The 21659-nt window shown below is 34.7% G+C and overlaps 1 pseudogene across 1 annotated transcript in view; it reads right to left on the bottom strand.

Moving 5' to 3' along the window:
* LOC149801852 (dual oxidase 2-like) overlaps window positions 1–21659 on the bottom strand; it is a 93664-nt pseudogene that overhangs the window by 11736 nt on the left and 60269 nt on the right. The window contains exons 13-25 of the transcript XR_016420810.1: window positions 20748–20866; window positions 19212–19373; window positions 18050–18154; window positions 14617–14825; window positions 13539–13724; window positions 12868–13078; window positions 12270–12363; window positions 7606–7808; window positions 5228–5294; window positions 4494–4709; window positions 2931–3161; window positions 2326–2419; window positions 1978–2027 (exon numbers count right to left, since the gene is read on the bottom strand). The product of XR_016420810.1 is annotated as a dual oxidase 2-like (transcript). The remainder of the gene's footprint in view (window positions 1–1977; window positions 2028–2325; window positions 2420–2930; window positions 3162–4493; window positions 4710–5227; window positions 5295–7605; window positions 7809–12269; window positions 12364–12867; window positions 13079–13538; window positions 13725–14616; window positions 14826–18049; window positions 18155–19211; window positions 19374–20747; window positions 20867–21659) is intronic.

The following is a 21659-nucleotide window of genomic DNA, read 5'->3' as shown; positions in this document are numbered from 1 at the left end:
TGAAGAATCATCCAAGTTTATCATACATGGACTGCAGAATAGGATTCCGTATAAAAATAGTCTTACAATGATAAATACGCTAAATACGGATATTTGTTAACATAAATTATATATATATATATATATATATATATATATATATATATATATATATATATATATATATATATATATATATACATACATACATATATGTATATATATATAATCGGTTTGATATATGATCATATGAAGCCGAAATTTGCATGACTAATTAAAGGCCTAATTAATATTCATTCATCTTATTCTGCTTGCATTGAGCATGCAAATCCCGATGTGTACAGATGAATATAAGGATTAGTCGTAGGACATGCTAGAGTTGGGTACCAGATTTATCATTGCGCGGGGCAAAAAGAAAACAGGTATTGGAAACAAATATGGAGGCCCCGACCTTTCTGTGAATTCCTTTTGAGTCCCTAACCGTAAGGCATAACTAATGTTATACGAGGGAATAGTCTCTAACGGATTTATCACATGGCAACGGTCTTCTTTCCGAGTATTATATGATCCTATCTTTAACTTTTTTCCTTTATGCACATCTTTTCGGGCATGTTGGTAAATCGGTTCGTCTGCTCAGAGATTATACTCGTGTCTCTTCCAAGCCATGATTTTTACGGACACGTTGGACAGTGCTATGATGATATGGAACAAGATGACTATTTTACATCATTCTATCACACGTTTGGGACCGATAAGAAGGCATAACAGAAATTAAAACACTTTTAGGATTTTTTGCCTTTGCATCGACATAGTCATTTTACCATCAGTTAATAAAAGTGATTTGAAACCAATTTCACATTTGCTCTAAAGTTCAAACTTTGCTTGACAGATACCTAGATTGCATTACCGAAACGGATACAAAGCGTCCTATGTTTTGTCGCACAAGATTCAGTTCTTACTCCGGCAATATACACATACTAAATAAAGGCATTTATTGACTAACCCTATGTTAGAGTTTCTTGTAGACGATGCTGTAAGATGTCAGGTTATAAAATAATTAAACTAGTGTGCAGAACTCGAGAACGACTTTGGAATTCAGGTTACAAAATAAAGACTTGCGACTATAATTGTATGCAGAAACATGAGAAACCTTTAATATATTAACGGCAGCAATGCTGTGGAACATTCTTAACAGTTCCATTGTGGTTATTAAAAATCAGTATTAGTTATACAGGACCATGACACTGACATCAGTAAATACCAAAAACACAACATATGTAAGGCAAACCAGATACCGGGTCTTGTTAAGAAGAACGTACTAAATCATATTATTGACCTATCTAGGGAAGGGATAATCCTTTTCTAAACAAGACTGAGATGGTACTTAAAGTGTCACTACACATGTACTAAATATACATCACAATACATGTCGAGTTTCATCAGAACCGTCAAATGAGAATGTAGGTCCACATAACAAAGCTGCGCTGATTCGAGAATATATATGTTTATCTGACGCCACCGAGGGAGCTCAATAACAAATACATGCCAACAAGTACATTTTCTTCTATTTCCAGAGAATGATACACTTAAATGGGTTTCCAACTACCAAGAAAAAGACGACGAAGCAAATTATTTCATTTTTATATCCGTTTACTTTACTTCCTTCTGCCTTACTTCATTTCCTCCTCTTTAACTAACCTGTTTCACGTTATTCTACTTTCGTTGTTGCCAGCAATACTTTTATCATTCTGGCAATAATTTCCACAGTTGTGGGATGGTAATATAATATGAAAAATCACAAATCTATTGCGGTAAGTGTTTCACTGTACATGAGCGACACGGTGAAGTCAACGCTCGTTCTCTCATTTACTTGTATTCATGCTCCCATTGTGAGTGTATCCACACGATGATTTGCCAGTTCCTTTAAGAATACATACTTGATGAGGTGATGACACGTGATTTTATTGTTAGTTTTTGTACATTATATAATTAACTCACCAGTTATTGTCAACCATGCCCAATAATGGAAGGAAGCAAGGACGTCCGATCTGAAAAAACAACCTTGATAAACTAGAGAAAGCTGAAATTAATCGCGACAGTATAAAAGAAAGTGATGGCAAAGTCTTACAAATACAAACTTAATTTCGACTCAAAGAATAATGCAGACAATGAGGATTCACATAAATTTGATTGTAATCGCACCAGTACTATTGTTAGCAGGCTTCACATCATACTTTATGAGTTTAATGAGTACTTCATATAACATTTGGACGTTGCACATGAGCTGTGAATGTTTATATTTACGGTAGAGGCTCATTATAATTGTACAATACTTAGAACACCTACGGCCTGAAATATCCTGTGAACTGGCAGTTCATATCCATGGATGCGTGTGTGGAGATGTGGTAGAAGTTAATCCCGTGTCCCACACAATGAACAACTGAAAAGTATGTGGAATAAATAGTTTACTATTGCATTGATAGATATATATAACAATTCAACATCATGCGAGAAACATGGAATTTCAAAACTATACTAGATAATAAGGCATTTTTTCAAGATAAATTTAGCTCATTAATTCTTTCCATTTTAGTGAACAAATAGAAGAAATGAAGACACCGAAAAGATTTAATAAAGCAGAGTTTGATAAAAAGGAATGTTTTCAATTTTCGGCATGTTAGTACAACGCTGGCACACTAAATTGTAAAACTGTAAAGGGAAACACGACTAAATACACGGGAAGAAAACCTTTTCAAATAAACATTAATAAAAACAGTTAGGCTAAATATAAAATATGTATAAATATATTTCTTAGAATGTGCTAGTTTTCATTTCGGCTTCGGCACGTCCTGTCAAAATGGAAAAAGGTACAAGTTTAGAAATTTGGTGTATGCCAATAAGGTACCTTGAGCTTATATGGAATTGCGAAAAACTATATCAAAGAAACCAACCGGTGAATATCAGCGCTACTATAGCAATCAGTTTGTGCATGGCGTAAGCGGAGTCGAAGGGGATAAATCTGTGAAGGAACGTTTCTTTCAGGAAGGTGATTGTATTCCTGCTCATGGTGATTAGTAGAGTTGAGTACGTCCACATCATGACGCTGGCGGCACCACGTGTAACCGTAACACCGTAACCCGCTATGCGACGAAGGCCACCATGCTCAAGTTGAAAGGAATAATCTGCATATAAAAATTGCGATGTTAACAAAAGATGCATTCTCATGCCCTCTATGCTATTATTTGCATAACGATATTGAACTAAACTTTGGATTTTGAACTGTCATTAATTTCATTGATTTGCTTTTTCAACAGAGCCAAATTATGTGTTTAGCGGCCATCAATTTGGACCTGACGGTCTCTAAAAATAAAGATGTTTGCGAAATTAAAGCTTACATTTTTCTATAATTATTACAAAAATTGAAACGTGGACATTTTAATCGGGTGATTCATTTATTTGGGCAATAATTAACGCAAGTTTGAATGTACTATCGATTGAAGGAATGCACAGTTCATCAATTATCTATGGGTAGTATTTGATTACTGCATACAATATTGTCCTGGTGGCTCGTGTATCTATGAGTATTATATGATTACTGCATTCAATATTGTCCTGGTGTCTCGTGTATTTTTATCAATTACTTGTGTTTACTATTTTATGGGATTTATGACTGAACAGCATGGGGCAAAACAATGTGTGCAATACCTACTCTGAATTTCACTTAATACTTATTGTTATAGTCAACATGAGAATAATTACGTTCACAGTGTATACTGATAATAATTATGTAGCATGATAATCTGGAGATACTAGTATATTTTGTAAACTCGGCTAAGGTACCTGTAAAAAATTGTGTGGCATATTTTGATTATCTTATCTGCTTTGATGGTAATCGAGTTTCACCTTATAAAATCGAGCTTGCATAACAACTGCACCCTTATGCCCATGTACTACAAACTGTAGTCAGTACGAGGAGCCTGTAGTCAAAATAGCATGTGAAGTCTGAAACAAATGCTTTCATAAAAATATTTTCTTAAATGTTTCTTCTTCTTCTTCTCTCCCATCAGCAAGTCTCTATTGCAATTACCTTGAAGTTGTCTAATCAACCAGACAAGACGTACCTTATGCAATCGCGTGTAAGTCGGATTCAACATCGTAAATCCAGATCTGTCGTCTCATAATAGATCTTGGTCGATGCAGCTTTCTACGATTACTCAATAGAACGAAAAATAAGACAGACACTTATATGCCTTCGCATAAGGCGTCGGCAGATAATGACCTAAGTGTTTTGAACTTGAACCTGATTTACGATCAAGTATATACGGTATCGTCAGATTTGGCATTTAATGGTCATAGTATTACTAACGAAATACCTTCCTTATTGATATTCAAGCTTATTTTCTGTAAATATTATTCGTAACGGTCGTGCAGTACTTTCCCTGTCTTTGTATACTCATATTCATAGTTTACTAGCTTCATTTAAGAATAAATGTGACAAGATTCAATTTGCTTACAGTGGGCTCTTTCTACAAAGATTCCTACGGTAATGAGAATGTAGATGGTAACCCAAAAGATCTGACGACGGTAGTTCTCTACCCAGTTGAAAAAAAGCAAACTTTCTTTTCTCCCACTTTGTTTTCGGATGCTCTTTGTGCTTGGTTGTGATCGTCACCTGCGATTTCGTGAGGGATAACGCTGCATGTGATGAATCGTTGTTGTCAAAGCCACGGCTTAAAAACAAAATGTTCTATCGAAGTTAACAAAATGCATGCAAACATAATTTGTGTGTGCATTTCTCTGACCAATCACTATCAGTTAATAAACACTTTCAAGCTTATATGTAAAGGAACTGAACTTAGTGGCAGCAAAATGCACGATGCAATATTAATCACTACATGATATTGGCTTGTTTAATAGGAAAAGATATATCTGATTTGTATTAAAATGAACAACGTACATTATGACCAAAGACAACAACAGTTCTAGGCAAGTCTTAAATACTTATTAGTGTTAAATGGCTTTATAATTTTAATTAAATGTGAAAGGAATCTATCGCAAGAGGCAATGTTTAGACATTTGTACTGAGATTATCTAATTTACTAACTATTGGATGTATTTATTGCTCAATCTGGTTGTATACATTTCAGAGAGAGATGGATGAAAGGCTTTATTCTCAGTATTTATGTGATTATGTTTTATTGTATATTTAACTGTTTGAAACTCCAATGAAATGGAAGACAGAGCTTACGCGAATCCATCGATAAACGTCTTGCGTCTGGATTGGAAGCTTTTGGCCAGATGTCCTGTTTTTCTTTCTCCTGAAAAGTACAACGATAAAAGATATGAAACTATTTTATAAGAGTAAACAAATGTCATTTGATAATTCGTTCGGTGATTTACATTTCTTTTAATACAGTATCTGAGGGTAAAATGAGATTACCACATATACGTGTTGATGCAAATGCCATGTGTGTCAACAAATCATATTTATTTATCTAAGTAACACAATCTACACAATGTTGTTGACTTAGATTAAATAGTTCTCTTCCAGAAATGAGTGTGAATAATTGTTTGCAGGTTTCATCCATATTTGAAATGTTCATGATTTCAACCAACATTGATGGTATTAAAGTTGTAAAGTGAACAGTTGAAATCGTTACATATTTACTTTGTTTAACGTTCACAAAAGAAGAATTCAGTAGATTTGTAGCAGCAACGGTTCTCTTGGCTCTTTGGCCAAGACTTCCATAAAAGCTTACAAAACAAGCAAACAGCCACTTTAAACAAAGAGAAGGAAAAAAAAAAAACACCACAATGACGAAATCTTCTACCTTAAACCGAGGCTTCTTTAAGCTTGTTTCTCAAGACATTTGTGAAGAATTTCAACTACCTATAGCTACAAAGAACACGTTCTATACAGGTATAATACAAAATTCAAATTACGTAAGATCGAGTGCCATTTACAAGAGTACGGGTATATACAAACCAATTGCTATACATCCGTTCTTCTGTTGGACAACATTATGTGTTTGGATATGTTTCATTACATCGTCTTTACTAGACTTTGGGAATTATTGCCATCTCGTGCAGAAGTTAAAATGGCTGCAATTTCAATTGGACATATACACATTTGGGGAATTTATGTTAAGATTAGGCCCTAGGCAATTGAATCCACACCATGACATAAAAAAGGAAATAACTCTATGTACGAGTAACGATTGAAACGTTCTCGTTTCCTATTCGGGTGAAATGGGTATTATTATATATCACGTGTTGTGTTTCTTTTATATACCTCTTGGACAAAAGTGAGATATGAAACCTACATATAAGCATGAACTGATGACGTGATGCACGGGACGATCTCACATATATGTGATATGAAGACGACAGAAATGTACGTAACACTGATCACGAAAACAAAGTAGGGACAACAAATTGTCGCTCTTCATCATATTAATGTAAGACAAGCTCTTTTTTCTTCCAATGGACCTTAAATGAATATAAAATCTAAACTGCAATTTTTACAAAAATGTTATGCATATTGATTCAGCAGTTTTACAAGATATGGTCGATCAAGTACAAACATTCGTGTTGATATTCTAAGCTGTGGATGTTACCATGATCAATATATTTGTGAGGTGACTCAAATCTGGTTTAATTCATGTACATTCTTCATATGATTCGCTGTTGCATAAAGTTCGTATGAGAACTATTAACAAAGCACGGAGAACAACGATGCTAAAATGTATATTCAATAATGACAATGAATTCAGATGGTATGATACTGGACAAATCCGTTGATGATAATGTCACGTTTGTTCAAACTACTTCAAAATATACAGAGCTACGACTTTAGGTCTTAAAGAGTGCAACTGAAAGGAAGTGAAAGCAACAATTTAAGTAAAATCAAGAACAATGCATTTATCTACACTACAAAGTGTAAATTTAAAGGACTCTTATAGGGCTGTGAATTAACAACCAAAAAATACTAAATGCCCTTTCAAAAGTAAAGAAATATAAAATGATACTGATAATTTCCAATATTCATTAATGTCCTGATGTAACACAATAATGCAATCTTCCATGACTTTAAATGAATTCACGAAAGTAAAATTTAATGTATTAATCCCAAACAGTCAATGAGGACATTATTAATTTAAATGAACATATGAAATAAATAGTTTCTATGTATTTTTCACACTGACCCTTCGGCTGAAGTCTTAAAAATGATGAGAAATATGTAGTATTCTGCTGTTCTGGCACAAAAGTAAATATTAGTATTTTAGTGCCTGATACTTTTGAGTCACACAACAACACGAAATCACATAACACCTTGAAATCACACAACACCTTGAAATCACACAACATCACGAAGTCACACAACACCTTGAAATCACAACCTTGAAATTACACAACACCGTGAAATCACACAACACCAAGTAGTAGCACATTAACTCCATTTATTTCTCTTAACGAATGATGATAACACTTTATGTCGTGTTACTAGATAGCTACCCAGTATGTATGTGTGTGTGTGTGTGAGAGAGAGAGAGAGAGAGAGAGAGAGAGAGAGAGAGAGAGAGAGAGTATATTCGTTACAGTTGAATTATGTTTTATAAAAGATACAATTAGAAAATTATCTCTTACCGTCAAGTCTGAGAGTTGCATTCTCGAAAACCTTTTCATATTCGTCTGAGGCAAAGATTTGCTTAAATGTATCGAATCCCATAATGTCGGCGCTCCGAAGTCCAGCTTGGGAGTAGAGATTATCTATCAACATATTGACCTGGTCATCTCCAAGTTTGCCGTCGGACAGCTCCAATATCGACCTGGATACACGGAAACATACAACGTAAGTATGGTCCTGTCTGTCAAATTCATAATTAACCTCATCAAACATATCATCAAAACTGACAAGGGAATATACAGTGTTCAATACGGTTTTCACTATCTCAACCCTCCTTTATCTCTATAATGAGTGTGATGAAACCGAACAGTGAAACGTACAATATGCAGATTAGTTCTCCAAATTCCAAAAGAACATTTTCTCTTTCATAGCTATTCCAATCCACAGCATGTAAGCTATGCTCGGATGCTGTGATGAATTCCAGTAATCAAAGTTTCTTTACATTTGTAGTTCTGATGGATTTAAATGACTGGGATGATTTCGTACGTATTCAAGTAAACGCCAGTCAACATTTAATGGGCCACGAATGAGCTTTTGTATATATAAATGCAAGAAACTGACAACGAACAGTGCAAAACTAGTATCAAGCTAGCTTGAGCGCTTTCGACTCTTTAATGAGCCTTTTTCAAAGTCAAATACAAAACATGGACAAGACAAATAAATAAAACAGTAAAACGGTTATGTTTGCGAAACTTTCTATGGCTATTTCTACAGGAATTCAACCTTTTAACTATATTATGTGTCAACTAGTTTATTTCAGTTTGTTGCTAATACTGGAAAATATTTGTATTGACCTAGAAATTGATGAGCCAGAACGACATTATTTAGATCGTTGTGAAAATAAATGTTTCAATTTAGTCATTTATATATTATTTATTGTTCGCAAACATAACAAAATAACACATGCCAAATTACATGTCTGTAACAGCAAACAATGCAGAAGAATAGGAGTGTAGATGTCAGAGAGTTATGCATTTTGTTCTTATTTTTGTTTTAAATCTCGCACAGTGATTCAAAGACAATTAAAATCAAGTTTAAAGTCGTGAGACCAGTACTATCGGTATTTTTGAAAATTAATGAAAATCAAGTAGACTCTGCTCTGAAACATGGGCAAGAATGTAAATTTCCTTGAGGTCCAAACATTAACTGCATGATAATAATAATTAGTAATAATGAGGACTTTGTATAGCGCCTAATCTTTAGAAGCTCTAAGCACTTTACAACATTAGACAACACCTATAAGATAAAAAAATATAATAATATTATTGCAAAAACAAACACCATGAAATTAGAAAAACATTAAAATATAAAAACACATTCTGAGAATATATCAGGTAGGAAACATTATTAGGTCTTTATGTTTGTTCTTGCAGTCGAAATAGGTGAGTTTTGAGAGCCCTCTTGAATGTGATCTCTGTGTCTTTGTGTCTAAGTTCAGTGGGCAATTCATTCCACGTTGCTGGGCCCTGGTATGCAAAAGAACGCTGTCGATATGACTTTTTTTTCCATAGTGGAAATAATGAGTATACGGTTGTCAGAAGAGGAGGGTAAGTATCTTGCTGGTGTGTACACATGGGTGAGATCGGATAGGTATGTTGGACAGAGAACAAATTTTGTGTTTGATTCTGGATCGAATGGATAGCCAGTTTAGGGTACAGAGTAGCGGGGAGGTGTGCTCTGATTGTGGTACTCTAAGTATGATCCGAGCAGCTGTGTTGTGAACTTTTTGAAGTTTCTGGAGTAGATATTGAGATGAACCAGACAGAATTTAGTTACAATAGTCCAGTCTTGAAAGTACTAATGAAGACACAAGTGTTTTAGTGGCATCAACTGAAAGATATTTGCGAATTGAGCTGATGCGTCTCAGCTCAAGATATACAGCCTTGCATATGTTCATGACATGATGGTGCAATATAAGAGTACTGTCCAGAGTAACACCTAGGTTTCGTACTGATTGTGTGAATTTAATTGTTTTTGCGTTGCTGATATTTATTGTTTGAGGTAAAGGATGTAAATGAATAAGTCTTTATGCTGTGATCAGAATGGCCTCAGTTTTATCATCATTCATCTGTAGCTTGTTCCATGTCATCTATGATTTCACATCAGAAATGCACCTCTCTACACCTTCGATGGTAGCATCAACTTCAGCTGGGTGGCTAGATTTGTATATTTGGGTGTAACCAGCGTACAATTGGTGAGACACTGGATGACGATCTATGACACTTGAGAGCGGCTGAGTGTACATAATGAAGAGAACAGGTCCAAGAAGAGACCCCTGTGAAACACCACAACATAGATCAACTGGGCTGGAGTGTATTCCATTTGCCGATACAATTTGTGTCCTGTTGACCAAGTAGGACTTGAACCACAGTAAGGCTGTATCATGAATGCCAAATACATGTTGGAGACGGTGAAGTAATATATTATGGTCTATTGTGTCAAATGCTGCAGACATCAAGGAGGGTGAGGACTATAATCTTTCCGCTATCCAACGCAGAGAGAATGTCATTAACTACTTTTAGAAGAGTAGTTTCAGTACTGTGGCAAGGGCCATATGCAGATTGTACATTGCTAAAAAGACTGTTTGAATTTAGATGAGATACAAGCTGGGATAGAACAACCTTTTCTAAAATTTTTCATATGAATGGGAGATTAGAAACTGGGCGGTAGTTTTTTAAATCGTTAAGGTCTAGTGCTGGTTTCTTCAGCAGAGGCTTTAAAATCACAGTTTTGAAAAATGATGGGAATTCCCCGGATGAGAGAGAGGTATTAATAACATTATTTAGTGAAGGCAATACTAGATCTAAGCACTCAAGCAGCAGTGATGTTAGAATTGGATCAAGTTCACATGACTTTGGTGCACACTTCATCACGATTGTACGTACAAAATCCATAGAGACAGGTTCAAATGCTTCTAATTGTTGCCGCTCAAATTCTGTATCCCATCTGTATGGTGACGACGAGTCAATTGAAATTGTGATGTCAAGCTTATCTCTAATGGTTTGTACTTTGTCACGGAAGAAATTTGCAAACATGTCCGGAAGGTCGACTGGAGCGAAGGTAGTTGGAAGTGGTGTTGATTTATTCCTTGACATTAGCTTGTTAGTAATCTCGAAGAGCTCTTTGCAGCTGGAACTTTCCATGATCTTGGTAGTGTAGTGGGCTGATTTCGCTGCATGGACTATATTTGTGACATTCGTCTTAGCGACTTCATAGATTTGCTTATGAACAATGAGACTGGTGGAAAGCCAGAGCCTCTCAGCTTTACGGCGGTCTCTTTTAGCAGTGAAAAACTGGTACCTAACTCTGCTATACCATGGAGAACACTTTTGAATTGATACTCTGCACTTGGTAGCTGGGGCATGTTTGTCAAGCAATGAACGCAGGCAGTTATCGATTAGCATACAAGTGGCCTGCAATGTCATGCTTGCCTATGACATACATTTTGTGTACATAAATTGGCACCACTTCACTGTCAAAAGGCGGACACAACATAAACAATACACTTCTCGGCTTAACAAAGCTTTCCTACTAAGAATGTGTTTAATCAATGTATGCAAACAAATAGTACATAGTAAATCTTTACTGTGTGGCATACGCACTAGAGCCGGGTAACACATTTACTATCGGTATACGATAAGCGGGACACATATTGTGATCACAGATCGTAGATAAATGTCTCCAACAGTGGAGCAGTTTCGTTATAACTACCACGAATAGCAGAAAACTATAGATAGTGAAATGGGCATTAGCCTTTCGTCAAATTAACGATAACGATTATGAAACTGGTTGTTGTTATGCAAGCCGAAATAGTTTGTTATAATAGTGTTACGAGGCTGCTTAGTACATGACCAGCTACTCTCCCCATGTAATTCTGAGAACTAGGTTGCTTTAAATCACAAACAAAGCAATTTGTGTTGTTGTTTTTTAAAATTCAATTGTGCAATGTTTTATGCCTAAATCTATTTGCGCAAATGTGGTACTTAATCATATATAACTAATTATGTGGCAAAAGTTAGACTCAAACCATTAACTATTGGTTTTCAAGCAAATAACTTCAAACAACTAGTGTCCGGTACTATTATCATCATTACAAGTCAGGATACAGATTGATTTGCTCTGTTCTTTCGGTAAAACAGTGTAGATATATTGTATTATCTATCACTGCTTATGATGATGAGAACATAATGTCTATAATTTTGTTTGCTATAGAGATCTCCATGGAGCAGAACTCATTTTATCAGATATAAATGTTTGTTACATTTTCAGTCGTACTGACTTTCCTGAGAACGTTTTATTGATGTATCTATGAAGAGTAAGAAAGTAAGGAAAATGGTCTAGGTATTGTAACATTAAGGGGTGTATTTTATCTTTCAGACATATCAAAGAAACCACTCAAGGTCTGAAAATATCACTAATGCATAAAAATATATAGGTGCCTTTGTTCTCGTGCAATATTAAAGACAGTAAGGTTCTAGGGAGTTTTCGTTTTTCACAAAGGAGTAAGGAAAGTGGTCCAGCACTGAAAATGTTATTTTATCAGTAAATTAAATCATACGTGTACGTTTGTGTATTTGTGCATATATACATGCAAGTGACCTACTTTATAATGTTTTCAAGGTCTGCCTTTGTCAAGTATCCTCTCCCCCTTAAGTCATTCATATTGAACAACAACTTTGTCTTCTCTTCAGCATTACCTGAGAAAGTAATAAAATGTCTGAATTGATCCCCAAACAAATACCGTGAACTGAATACTTGTAAACGACTTAGAAACTAACATAGCTGGAGACCGAAACTTTCTGCGGGAATTAATGTTGCTACTTTTAAGAATAATATCAATCTATGAAACTGAAATAACAAACTTCAACAAAATACAATTTTAATATCATGGATCTATTTGTCATACCCTGATATATATTTCCAACATGTGTCATTTATATCATCCAAGTACATTTCGGATTGTCTATTCTAGAGAGGGATGAGAAATACTATAATACATAATTAACATAATGCAATGAAAGATAATTATAGAAGTATTAAAATGTGATACAAGGTACGTTCTGTACGAAACGAAACACGAAACGAAGCACTGGCATATACCAAATATAAATATACAAAATATAAATATGCCAAATATAAATATACCAAATACAAATATACGACAAAAGCTTTGGAGCTGATATAAAAGAAGGTGTGTTTACCTCTGGCTAGTATCAGAAACACGTCCATGAATTCTTGAAAGCTGACAAAACCATTTTTATCTTTATCCGCTATGAGGAACATGTTTCTGACGAACGTAGAGTTGGGTCTTAGTCCTAGAGCATCGGCGAATTCGGTGCGAGTTAACTGAGTTATTGGGATGTCATTGGCTAATTTGGAGTCTAATTGAAGGTTTAGTTCCTCTTGAGACTCCTACAAAACAATAGAAAACAGCAACCGTATGTACGGAAAGGTCCTTATAACTGAAGTAAACAATATTGATCTTGAAAGCAATAACATAACAAGCCGGAAAAATAAATTATTCAGAGTGATACAATTCATTTTCAAATGCTTTAAGATTATTTTTAGTTAAACAAAGTTTGAGAAAAAAAGTTATATATATCCTGCGGTAAGTAATATTTTCCTTTCGAGTCCAGTCATTTCATGCGAAACCGTTGTCAAAGTATTTTCCTCTAATTCAAAAAATCATCTCTTGAAGATAATAAATAAAACAAACGTTATCATCTAGAAAATTTAAATATTTCCTTAGTTTAGCTCAGTTTAAAACGTATTACCTGTGTTACTTTGATCTTACAACGAATGTGTGTAAATGGAAATTGAAAATGTATAAAACGGACAAAAGCTTTCTAAATAAAATGATTGTGAAATATACCTGTAAGCACACCATTCTGAAAAAATTATCCAGTAACTTTTTCCTTGTTTCCTTTGTTTCTGCGTCTTTCAGTATCATGGCTTCAGAAAACCTGAGCCTTTTGCTGCTTACTCCGACCTCCTGCAGGAACCTTTCAAGCTTGCAGACAAACTTGTCTCTGTAACCTTCGTCTGCAAATCGAAGGATCTGTAAATATGTAAAGGATATAATGACTTTAATGTATGTATTAAAATAGTCCATATGCAAACCTATTTTACTTGTGGTTACAATAGTTTGAGGTATCAATATAGCAAACATTTTGTACCTATTAAATAGTGCCAATTTATCACAGTTAGTATATCTGATTGTACGGATGTGATCTTATCGCTAACTCTCTGGCAAAGTAGAACATGAAAAAATGTTTTTTTAAATAAGGTCCAGGCACAAGGAAAATGTGCATATTATATCATAATTTTATTATGTCTATTTAAATTGAAAAGGAAAAATTGCTTGTCTTTTAACAATTCTGTTATGTGACATTATGTAATAAGCAAACGCATACACTTATTTCAATCAATTAATGTCTTATGATATACAGAAATCTCTCGAAAAACAGTGACGGTAATATTGTATTTACTATAATTCATAGTTGAATGCCAATGTGACAAACAGTGCTTATAAAAGCGTTTTCGGTCATAACTATTTCCTCTTAACAGTATTAAAAAAAATAAGTGAAATTTGTCAGTTTCGTTGGATGTAGCTTTCCATTTGAAGTTACATAAAATAAGTGCTATCGAAACACGCGAAAGTTAGGGTATATTTAACTTATCAAATATTTCATAAAGAACAAAAACATCACCCAGCAAAACTGTAAACATTAGTCTCGTTCAAGTCACTATACACCAATGCTGTTGACGATTAAAGAAAAGTGTCTTTGAAATGTGAACTTAAGTTATTTCTATTACAGTCCTTGTGAATGGTTCACGAGAAATTGTTAACCCAACCTTTACATGTCAGGTCGAAGGGAAAATTCAAACTACCCCACAAACAAAAACTGGAATTGCTTGCTTGATTGAAATGAAGAATTTAACCATCTTACCAGATCTATTTCTCCTGTCACGCGAACGGATAGAAGCGTTCTCTGTCTGTCGTCAGATTCACATATATGAATCTTCTCTGTATTTAGGCGCAAATCTATCAATCGTAGCGGCTTCTTGAGAATGTCCGTGATATGGATCTTCTTTCTGCCCAGGTTAAACTTGACCTTGATTTTTCTTTCACCTTCTTTAGGTCCCGTCCATTCGGTCACTGTGGAATCAAATTGTTAAGCATGGGAAATTTTCAAGATGTAGTCATTAGCCACTCTAAATATGGAAATGAAGGCAACTTGATGCAGAAATACTTCTTTGAACAATACGTTCTCAACGGTACTTCAATCATCCTGCCTTTTGAATCTCTTTCTGATGTTGCAATTCATAGTCTTCACAACAGCATAAATACATTTAAAGATCCACGTTCAAACCAAGACATTAGCAAGGCATGTGGTTCCAGATGAGAGTAACCTTATGACATTTAAGGAGGCCGCTCAACTGTTATTGCTACATTTCTCAAATATAGTGATCGATTTGTTCCAAGCATCATATTTCCTACAAAAAGTGGGGACAAATATATCTTTAGTAATGGACTTGTTCCTCTACTAAATTGTGTGAGTAACTTGTTAAACATTGTTATACCTTGCATTCGTATAACTATTTTACTACCAACAGCCTAATTAATCATGTTCTATCTGCCTTAACACCTAAATATAAGCTCTTTTACAGTTGTATGGTGTTGCTAATGACTTTTGCAAGAAACACAGCGATGCAAATGATATTAAGTGGTATGTTATGATATTAATAATACTTTCGACACATTCTGGTATGACAGTATCCTCTAGAAAATACGAAGTATAGGAATCGGTGGTAGATTATTGATATGGTTAAAAAATATATTTTTGATAGGACTCCAAATGCTGTTATGTAATGTTGCATTTCAGATGAGCACCTTGTCATAGCTTTTCTTTGTCAAGGATCTACTCAGACCAACTTTTAATTCTAATTTATTATACTGAACTCAACCAACAATAAAGGTATTTGCTGATGATAAATTCTTGTCAATAATTGTGGAAAATCCAGCTTTGGCTGCTTGTGATTTACAAGACATAGAAAAGTTCAACATATGGTCCGATTCATAGTTAGTACAGTTCAATCCTAACTAAACTAAATCAATGACCACATTAAAAAACTATATGGGTAAATTAGCCACTATATATAATGAATGATACAGATTCTAGGTATGTGAGTTCCTATAAACAGCTTAGCTTAAATCTTGATAAAGCTCCGTCTCAGCACAGTCAACGCTGGAAATAATCACCAAACCATTGAAACCAATTCTAATCTGAACCTTGAATGAACATTATTTGATTTTCCTTATATCGAGTAGACAGCAGTGCTTACAAAACAGCAATCAATATGAAAAAGGTGAAATACAAACAAAAATAAATTGAAGCATAAATAATCGTGTCTTAGAAAAAAAAAAAGAAATTGCGTATTGGCTAAAAGGAAAGTTTAGTCATATGCTAGAATTTTAGAAGAAACATAATTAAAAAGGCTTTCAATGAGACGCTTCAAACATACAACTATATAACGATAAACACTTTGTTTCAAAATGTACTGTAGCTTGACCCGTGTTTACATGATAATAAATGTGTAGGTTTGTAATTGACTAAATGCAGACAGATATCAGTTCTTCGTTCAAGGAATGATATGACTTTGGGTATTGTCCCATTAGAGGCCAGGATAAACCTTTCATATATGAATTTACACTTGAATTGTGGTCTAGATCTGGTTTTGTTGTAATACTGCATAAGTGAGAGATTAATACAACTTTTATATTCAAGAATGTTTCTACGTTGTAGCTCATTAAGCAATTATTGTTCGAAAAACCATTCGTCATTAGACAATAATTGTTCATATGGTGGAGCAGAGACATCAATGCATTTTCGTTTAGACTGCATCAAATATTGAGCTTTTATGAGCCATACAATAGAACATTGTTGTATATTCATATACTTGCAATCCCACGAGTCCAACGAGGACATAATATGCTTTGTCCATAAGCATGAGTTTTGTATAAATAGTATCTATTTTTTATCGCATATTTTCAAAGTTGAACTTAGAAACCATTTAGTACCCTCCTCTTTTCCAGATAGGGCTAGTATTTTCAGATTTTGTCAATAAGGGGGTAGAGCGTTGCTTGTGCTAATAATTCTGGTAGATTACTGACTAATACAATGAAGTATTTTATGAACAATTATGTTTGAAGATTTAGGTAGCTTCTGTTGCGTATATATACACTCCTTGCTTGCATACATCAAGCGCTTTACTGAAGTTTTGGTGTTATTGATTACAGCAGTTTACACACATTATGCCAATTTTTTATTTAATTATTAATTTTCTCGTTTGGAGTTAGAAATAGAAACAAATGCGAAATCAGGAAAAACGGCGGAACATTAACCAAAGGTTCAATTAGAGTGTTCTGAAAATCAAAATGACAAATCACTAGATCACACATATTTTGAGGCGTCTTGCTCTCGTGCACCAATCAAGAAAACAATGCGGCTGATTTCAATTTCACTCTCTTTTTCGCTTTCAGATCTGCAAGTATCGAAAATAGAGAACTTATTTCTAATTTATTTCGTCAGAAGTATACGATCGTAATTTGTTTAGAATTGCATAGAATTCAAGTATAAATTCCCCCAAAACGTAGGGATGTGATGCCCATCGATTACTACGACTGCTGTGAAGAAAACCAATGAAGATGAAGAAATGAATTTGACATACCACCTTTCTAGTTATCTTTTGCCAGCATTGCATTAGCTCATGAGAGAGTTTGGATTGTTGTAGCTAGTGATGTGTCTGGAGCCGTGCCAAATAACTGACTTCGGGCGTGTGTGTGTGTGTGTGTGTGTGTGTTTGTTTGCTTGTGTGCGTGTGCGTGCTTGTGTGTGTCCCCCAGATGTTTTGTATAGTGTGCTATGTACGTTTGTGAGAACTTAAGTGGCTTTATGAGTTAATTTACTTTTCTTATATATATACATATATTATATATATATATATATATATATATATATATATATATATATATATATATATATATATATCTTTATTGTTCTTGTTTGATTTGTTTAGTAAGAACCGAAAAGACTTATATTTATAAATCTTTCAGTACATTGTCAAGTACATTGTGTTGATTTATCGGATGTGGATGGAATGGACAGTGCTATGAAAAGTCGGTGGGTAGTGGTGGTAGTGGAAGATAACATAATTTAGCCGCAACCTTTGATGGAAAGCTTCTGAATACGGGTTATTTAGTGTTATGTAGGGACCGGTAACGATATAAAGAACAGAGAACCGGAAATTGCATTTCGCTGTGAAAGGCAAGTCTAAAATGGATCTTTAGGTAAGTGATAGAGAAATATAATTCACTCTTACACTGAAAGGTGTTAGGGTCATCGTCGTTTTTAAGGAACACCCGTCTTGCGGCCTGCAGCTTCCTCTGACGACATTTAGCCAGCACGATAAGGACTCCAATAGCAACTGCACGTATATAATAAAACTGATGTATCAAATGTAAGAAATCCGAAAAAAATTCATACAGGCAACAAAGGAAGAGTACAGTTTTGATATACAAGCTTGCAAGTGTCTACATAAATATCGTTAGAGTAGTGAAATCCTGAAAAAGTTGTTTCATATTTGGGAAGATACATATTTGCAGTTAAATAATTTATCCAAAATAAATGTAAATGTGTTACAACAAAATGCTATTTCTGGTCGTTAGTATCCTTCATCTAGTTTTATAATAATAATAATAATAATAATAATAATAATAATAATGATAATAATGATAATAAAGTAACAATAATGTATTATTATTATTATTATTATTGTTGTTGTTGTTGTTGTATGTTTGTGTTCTTCTGAGTAGAATTTGGGGTAGTGATAGATTTTCGGATTTCTATAAATATATTATGGATACAACTTTATATCGTACATGGTTCCTGCAAATAAATTATCTAAAACTATAAGAAGAACCAAATATAACGAGTACTTTCGTCAGTTGCATGAAATAAAATAGAAACCTCAGATTCAGCAGGCGTATATAGTTTGTCTACTTATGCGAGAAATGATGCTAACTTGTTGTCAAGTAAGAGAAACTCGAAGGAAACCGACGGTATAACGTGTTTTCTACCCAAAATATGACAACCAGAACTCATGCGACCAGACAAATAAGTAACCGAATGACTGATAACCTATCTAAATAAAATAACTAACTGGATGAATTGCTGCTGATCTACTAGCATATTAAATAACTGGCTGACACATTAGTCAATTGATAGCATAACTATTAATCTAGATATATACCTACCTAAATATATACCCACTCATCTATTTAGCTATCAACGAATACCCACCCATCTATTTAGCTAACTATCAAGGAAACAAGGAATCGAAACTTTCAAAAGAGATATCAACATGTATTATTTTTCTCAACCTAATAACAACCTAAAAATAAAATAATCTAATACTCATATCGGTCGTTGCGTAACAGCGAGTAAACAAATAAATGAAACGTGATACATGGGCGCTCACTTACTGGGTATACAGAACCCGAGTCCAACAAAGGTGAGAGCGAAGGACACTTCACTTCCAGAGAAATAGTCGTAGTGTTGTAGAGGGGTGCATTTCTCGATTACTTCAGTTCCATTCAACGTCTCGTTTCCGTCAGCAACTAGCTGTTTGGGCTGTGGACAGGGACCTACGTTACAAGGAAACATGTAAGTTGCGATGTATATATGAATATATACATACATAAATGCATACATACATACATATATACATAAATGCATACATACATACATACATACATACATACATACATACATACAAACATACTGAGATGACAGTAATATTAAATTCATATGCCTATTAATATTGTAAGCATCCAGTATCTGAGCATAACGGTATTTCGACAAACGTGGCTGACCCATAAAGTATAAACTCGTATGCAATCAACTCCATGCATAATCTTGGCCCAGTGATTAATGACACCAACATATAGAATCGATAAAACAGGTATGATTAACGATAAATTTATTCAGTTGTGATCATGACACAAGTGGATAAGGACCCAGTCATGTATATAAGGATCTACAACTAAGATCTCAAAATGCACTCATACGGAAATACCTGTCTCCCCCTTTCACACTCTAATCGCCATATATATATATATATATATATATATATATATATATATATATATATATATATATATATATATATATATATATATATATATATATATATATGGGCGTTTGTTGTGTTTGTGTGTCCATTAGTGTGTGTGTGTTGTTTTTGCGGGTTTAAAATGATTCTCAAGGTAACATAGGCTATACATGGTGGCCAGGATAATCGGTGGAGGAAAAAACCCCGTTAAGATCAACCGACCGACGGGAAAATACTAATTAGCTTTGTCACATACCCACATTGGCAAGCACGAGATTCGAGCTCACGCTGACAGAGGTTAGATGTCAGTGATTCAAGGCAAACGCTTAATACCACTTGAATTACCATTAACAATTTCAGTGAATTTTTATGCCCCAACGAGAAATTGGGCTGCAAAAGTTATCATTGGCCCGACTACTCTACACTGATAAAGTTTATTTGCGCCTTTGCAGAAATACAGAGGAAATCATTATTGTAGTTTTACAAAAATTATGAAGTGCAAAGGATGTATTTAATATTTTACATCCAGAACGTTAGTATTTATCAAGTATATATCGATTTAAAGTACACGATATCTGTGCATTTCGCCGCACAGGTGGCACAGTAGTTAGAGCGTCCGCCTCTGATGCGGAAGTCGCGAGTTCGAACCCTGGTCAAGTCATACCAAAAAGTTAGATAAATGGTAAATCACTATAAACTGCCACGCCGCAGACAGTGTAGCAATCTGACTGAAAAATTGTTAAAGCTACGTTAAAAATCCAAAATCACACACACACACACACACACACACACACTGTACGATTCACTAAGTGTAACTTGCATGAACATACAGTGGAAACATCTAAATATATTGAAGCTGACGATTCAAGGATAATAATATAAATCCTCGTCTTATGTCAGTACTCACTATCCATTAATAAGAACGGGTTCCGTTGTATATCGTTGGGTGCAATACGCGTCACCTTGGTTACTATGTCATAAATGGTAACATTCCTTATTTCTTCTATTTTCTCTTCTGTGAATAGCCTGATAATAAAAGGATGACTATGTTATGGTCGGCATGAGACGTAGAGATGACAATGTTTAGTAAACATATTATATTTTAAACAACTGCCTCTTTTGGTGTATGCATAGCTAAGAGATCGAATGATTTCGATTTATTTGCTATGTCCTCAAACAGGGGACATGTGGTGAAAAATAAAAGTCAGGAGAGTCGGTAATCAAGTAACATAATTTATCCAGATGAGTATGTGTATAAGTGTTTGATGGTTCCATCCGTATAGAGGTGCAATAAATTAGTTGAAAATCCAACATTTCTCTGTAAAGTATGCAATACAAACCAAAGATACTATCACATCTTAGCATAGCTACATAAAATAATCCAAATATATGAGTACATCTTAGTAAAGATAGCAAAGGTTGTTGTTGTTGTTGTTGTAGGTTTTAACGCCATTTTTCACCACACGATTGGCATTAAATGGCGGCCAGTATAAATGGTGGAGGAAGAACCCTGGAAACCCCGGAAAGAACCACCGACACAACGAGAAGCTACTGCCAAGCTTTCTCACGTACCCAAATTTGCCGAGCCTGAGACTCGAATCCACGCAGTTCAAGTCTCGGATTCGGCTAATGTGGGTATGTGAGAAAGCTTGCCAGTAGCTTCTCGTTGGTCAGTGGTTCTTTCTGGGGGATTTCCCGGATTCTTCCTCCACCGTTAATACTGGCCGCCATGTATAGCTATCGTGTGCTGAAAAATGGCATTAAACCTGACAACAACAACAACAACGAATCCACGCAGGCAGAGGTGAGACGGCAGTGA

The sequence above is a fragment of the Sinohyriopsis cumingii genome, chromosome 4, assembly GCF_028554795.1.
Source record: "Sinohyriopsis cumingii isolate HCF-2022 chromosome 4, ASM2855479v2, whole genome shotgun sequence".
NCBI classification, from domain to species: Eukaryota; Metazoa; Mollusca; class Bivalvia; order Unionida; family Unionidae; genus Sinohyriopsis; species Sinohyriopsis cumingii.
The sequence above is the reverse complement of the archived record's forward strand: the minus strand, read 5'-3'. Positions and strand labels throughout refer to the sequence as shown.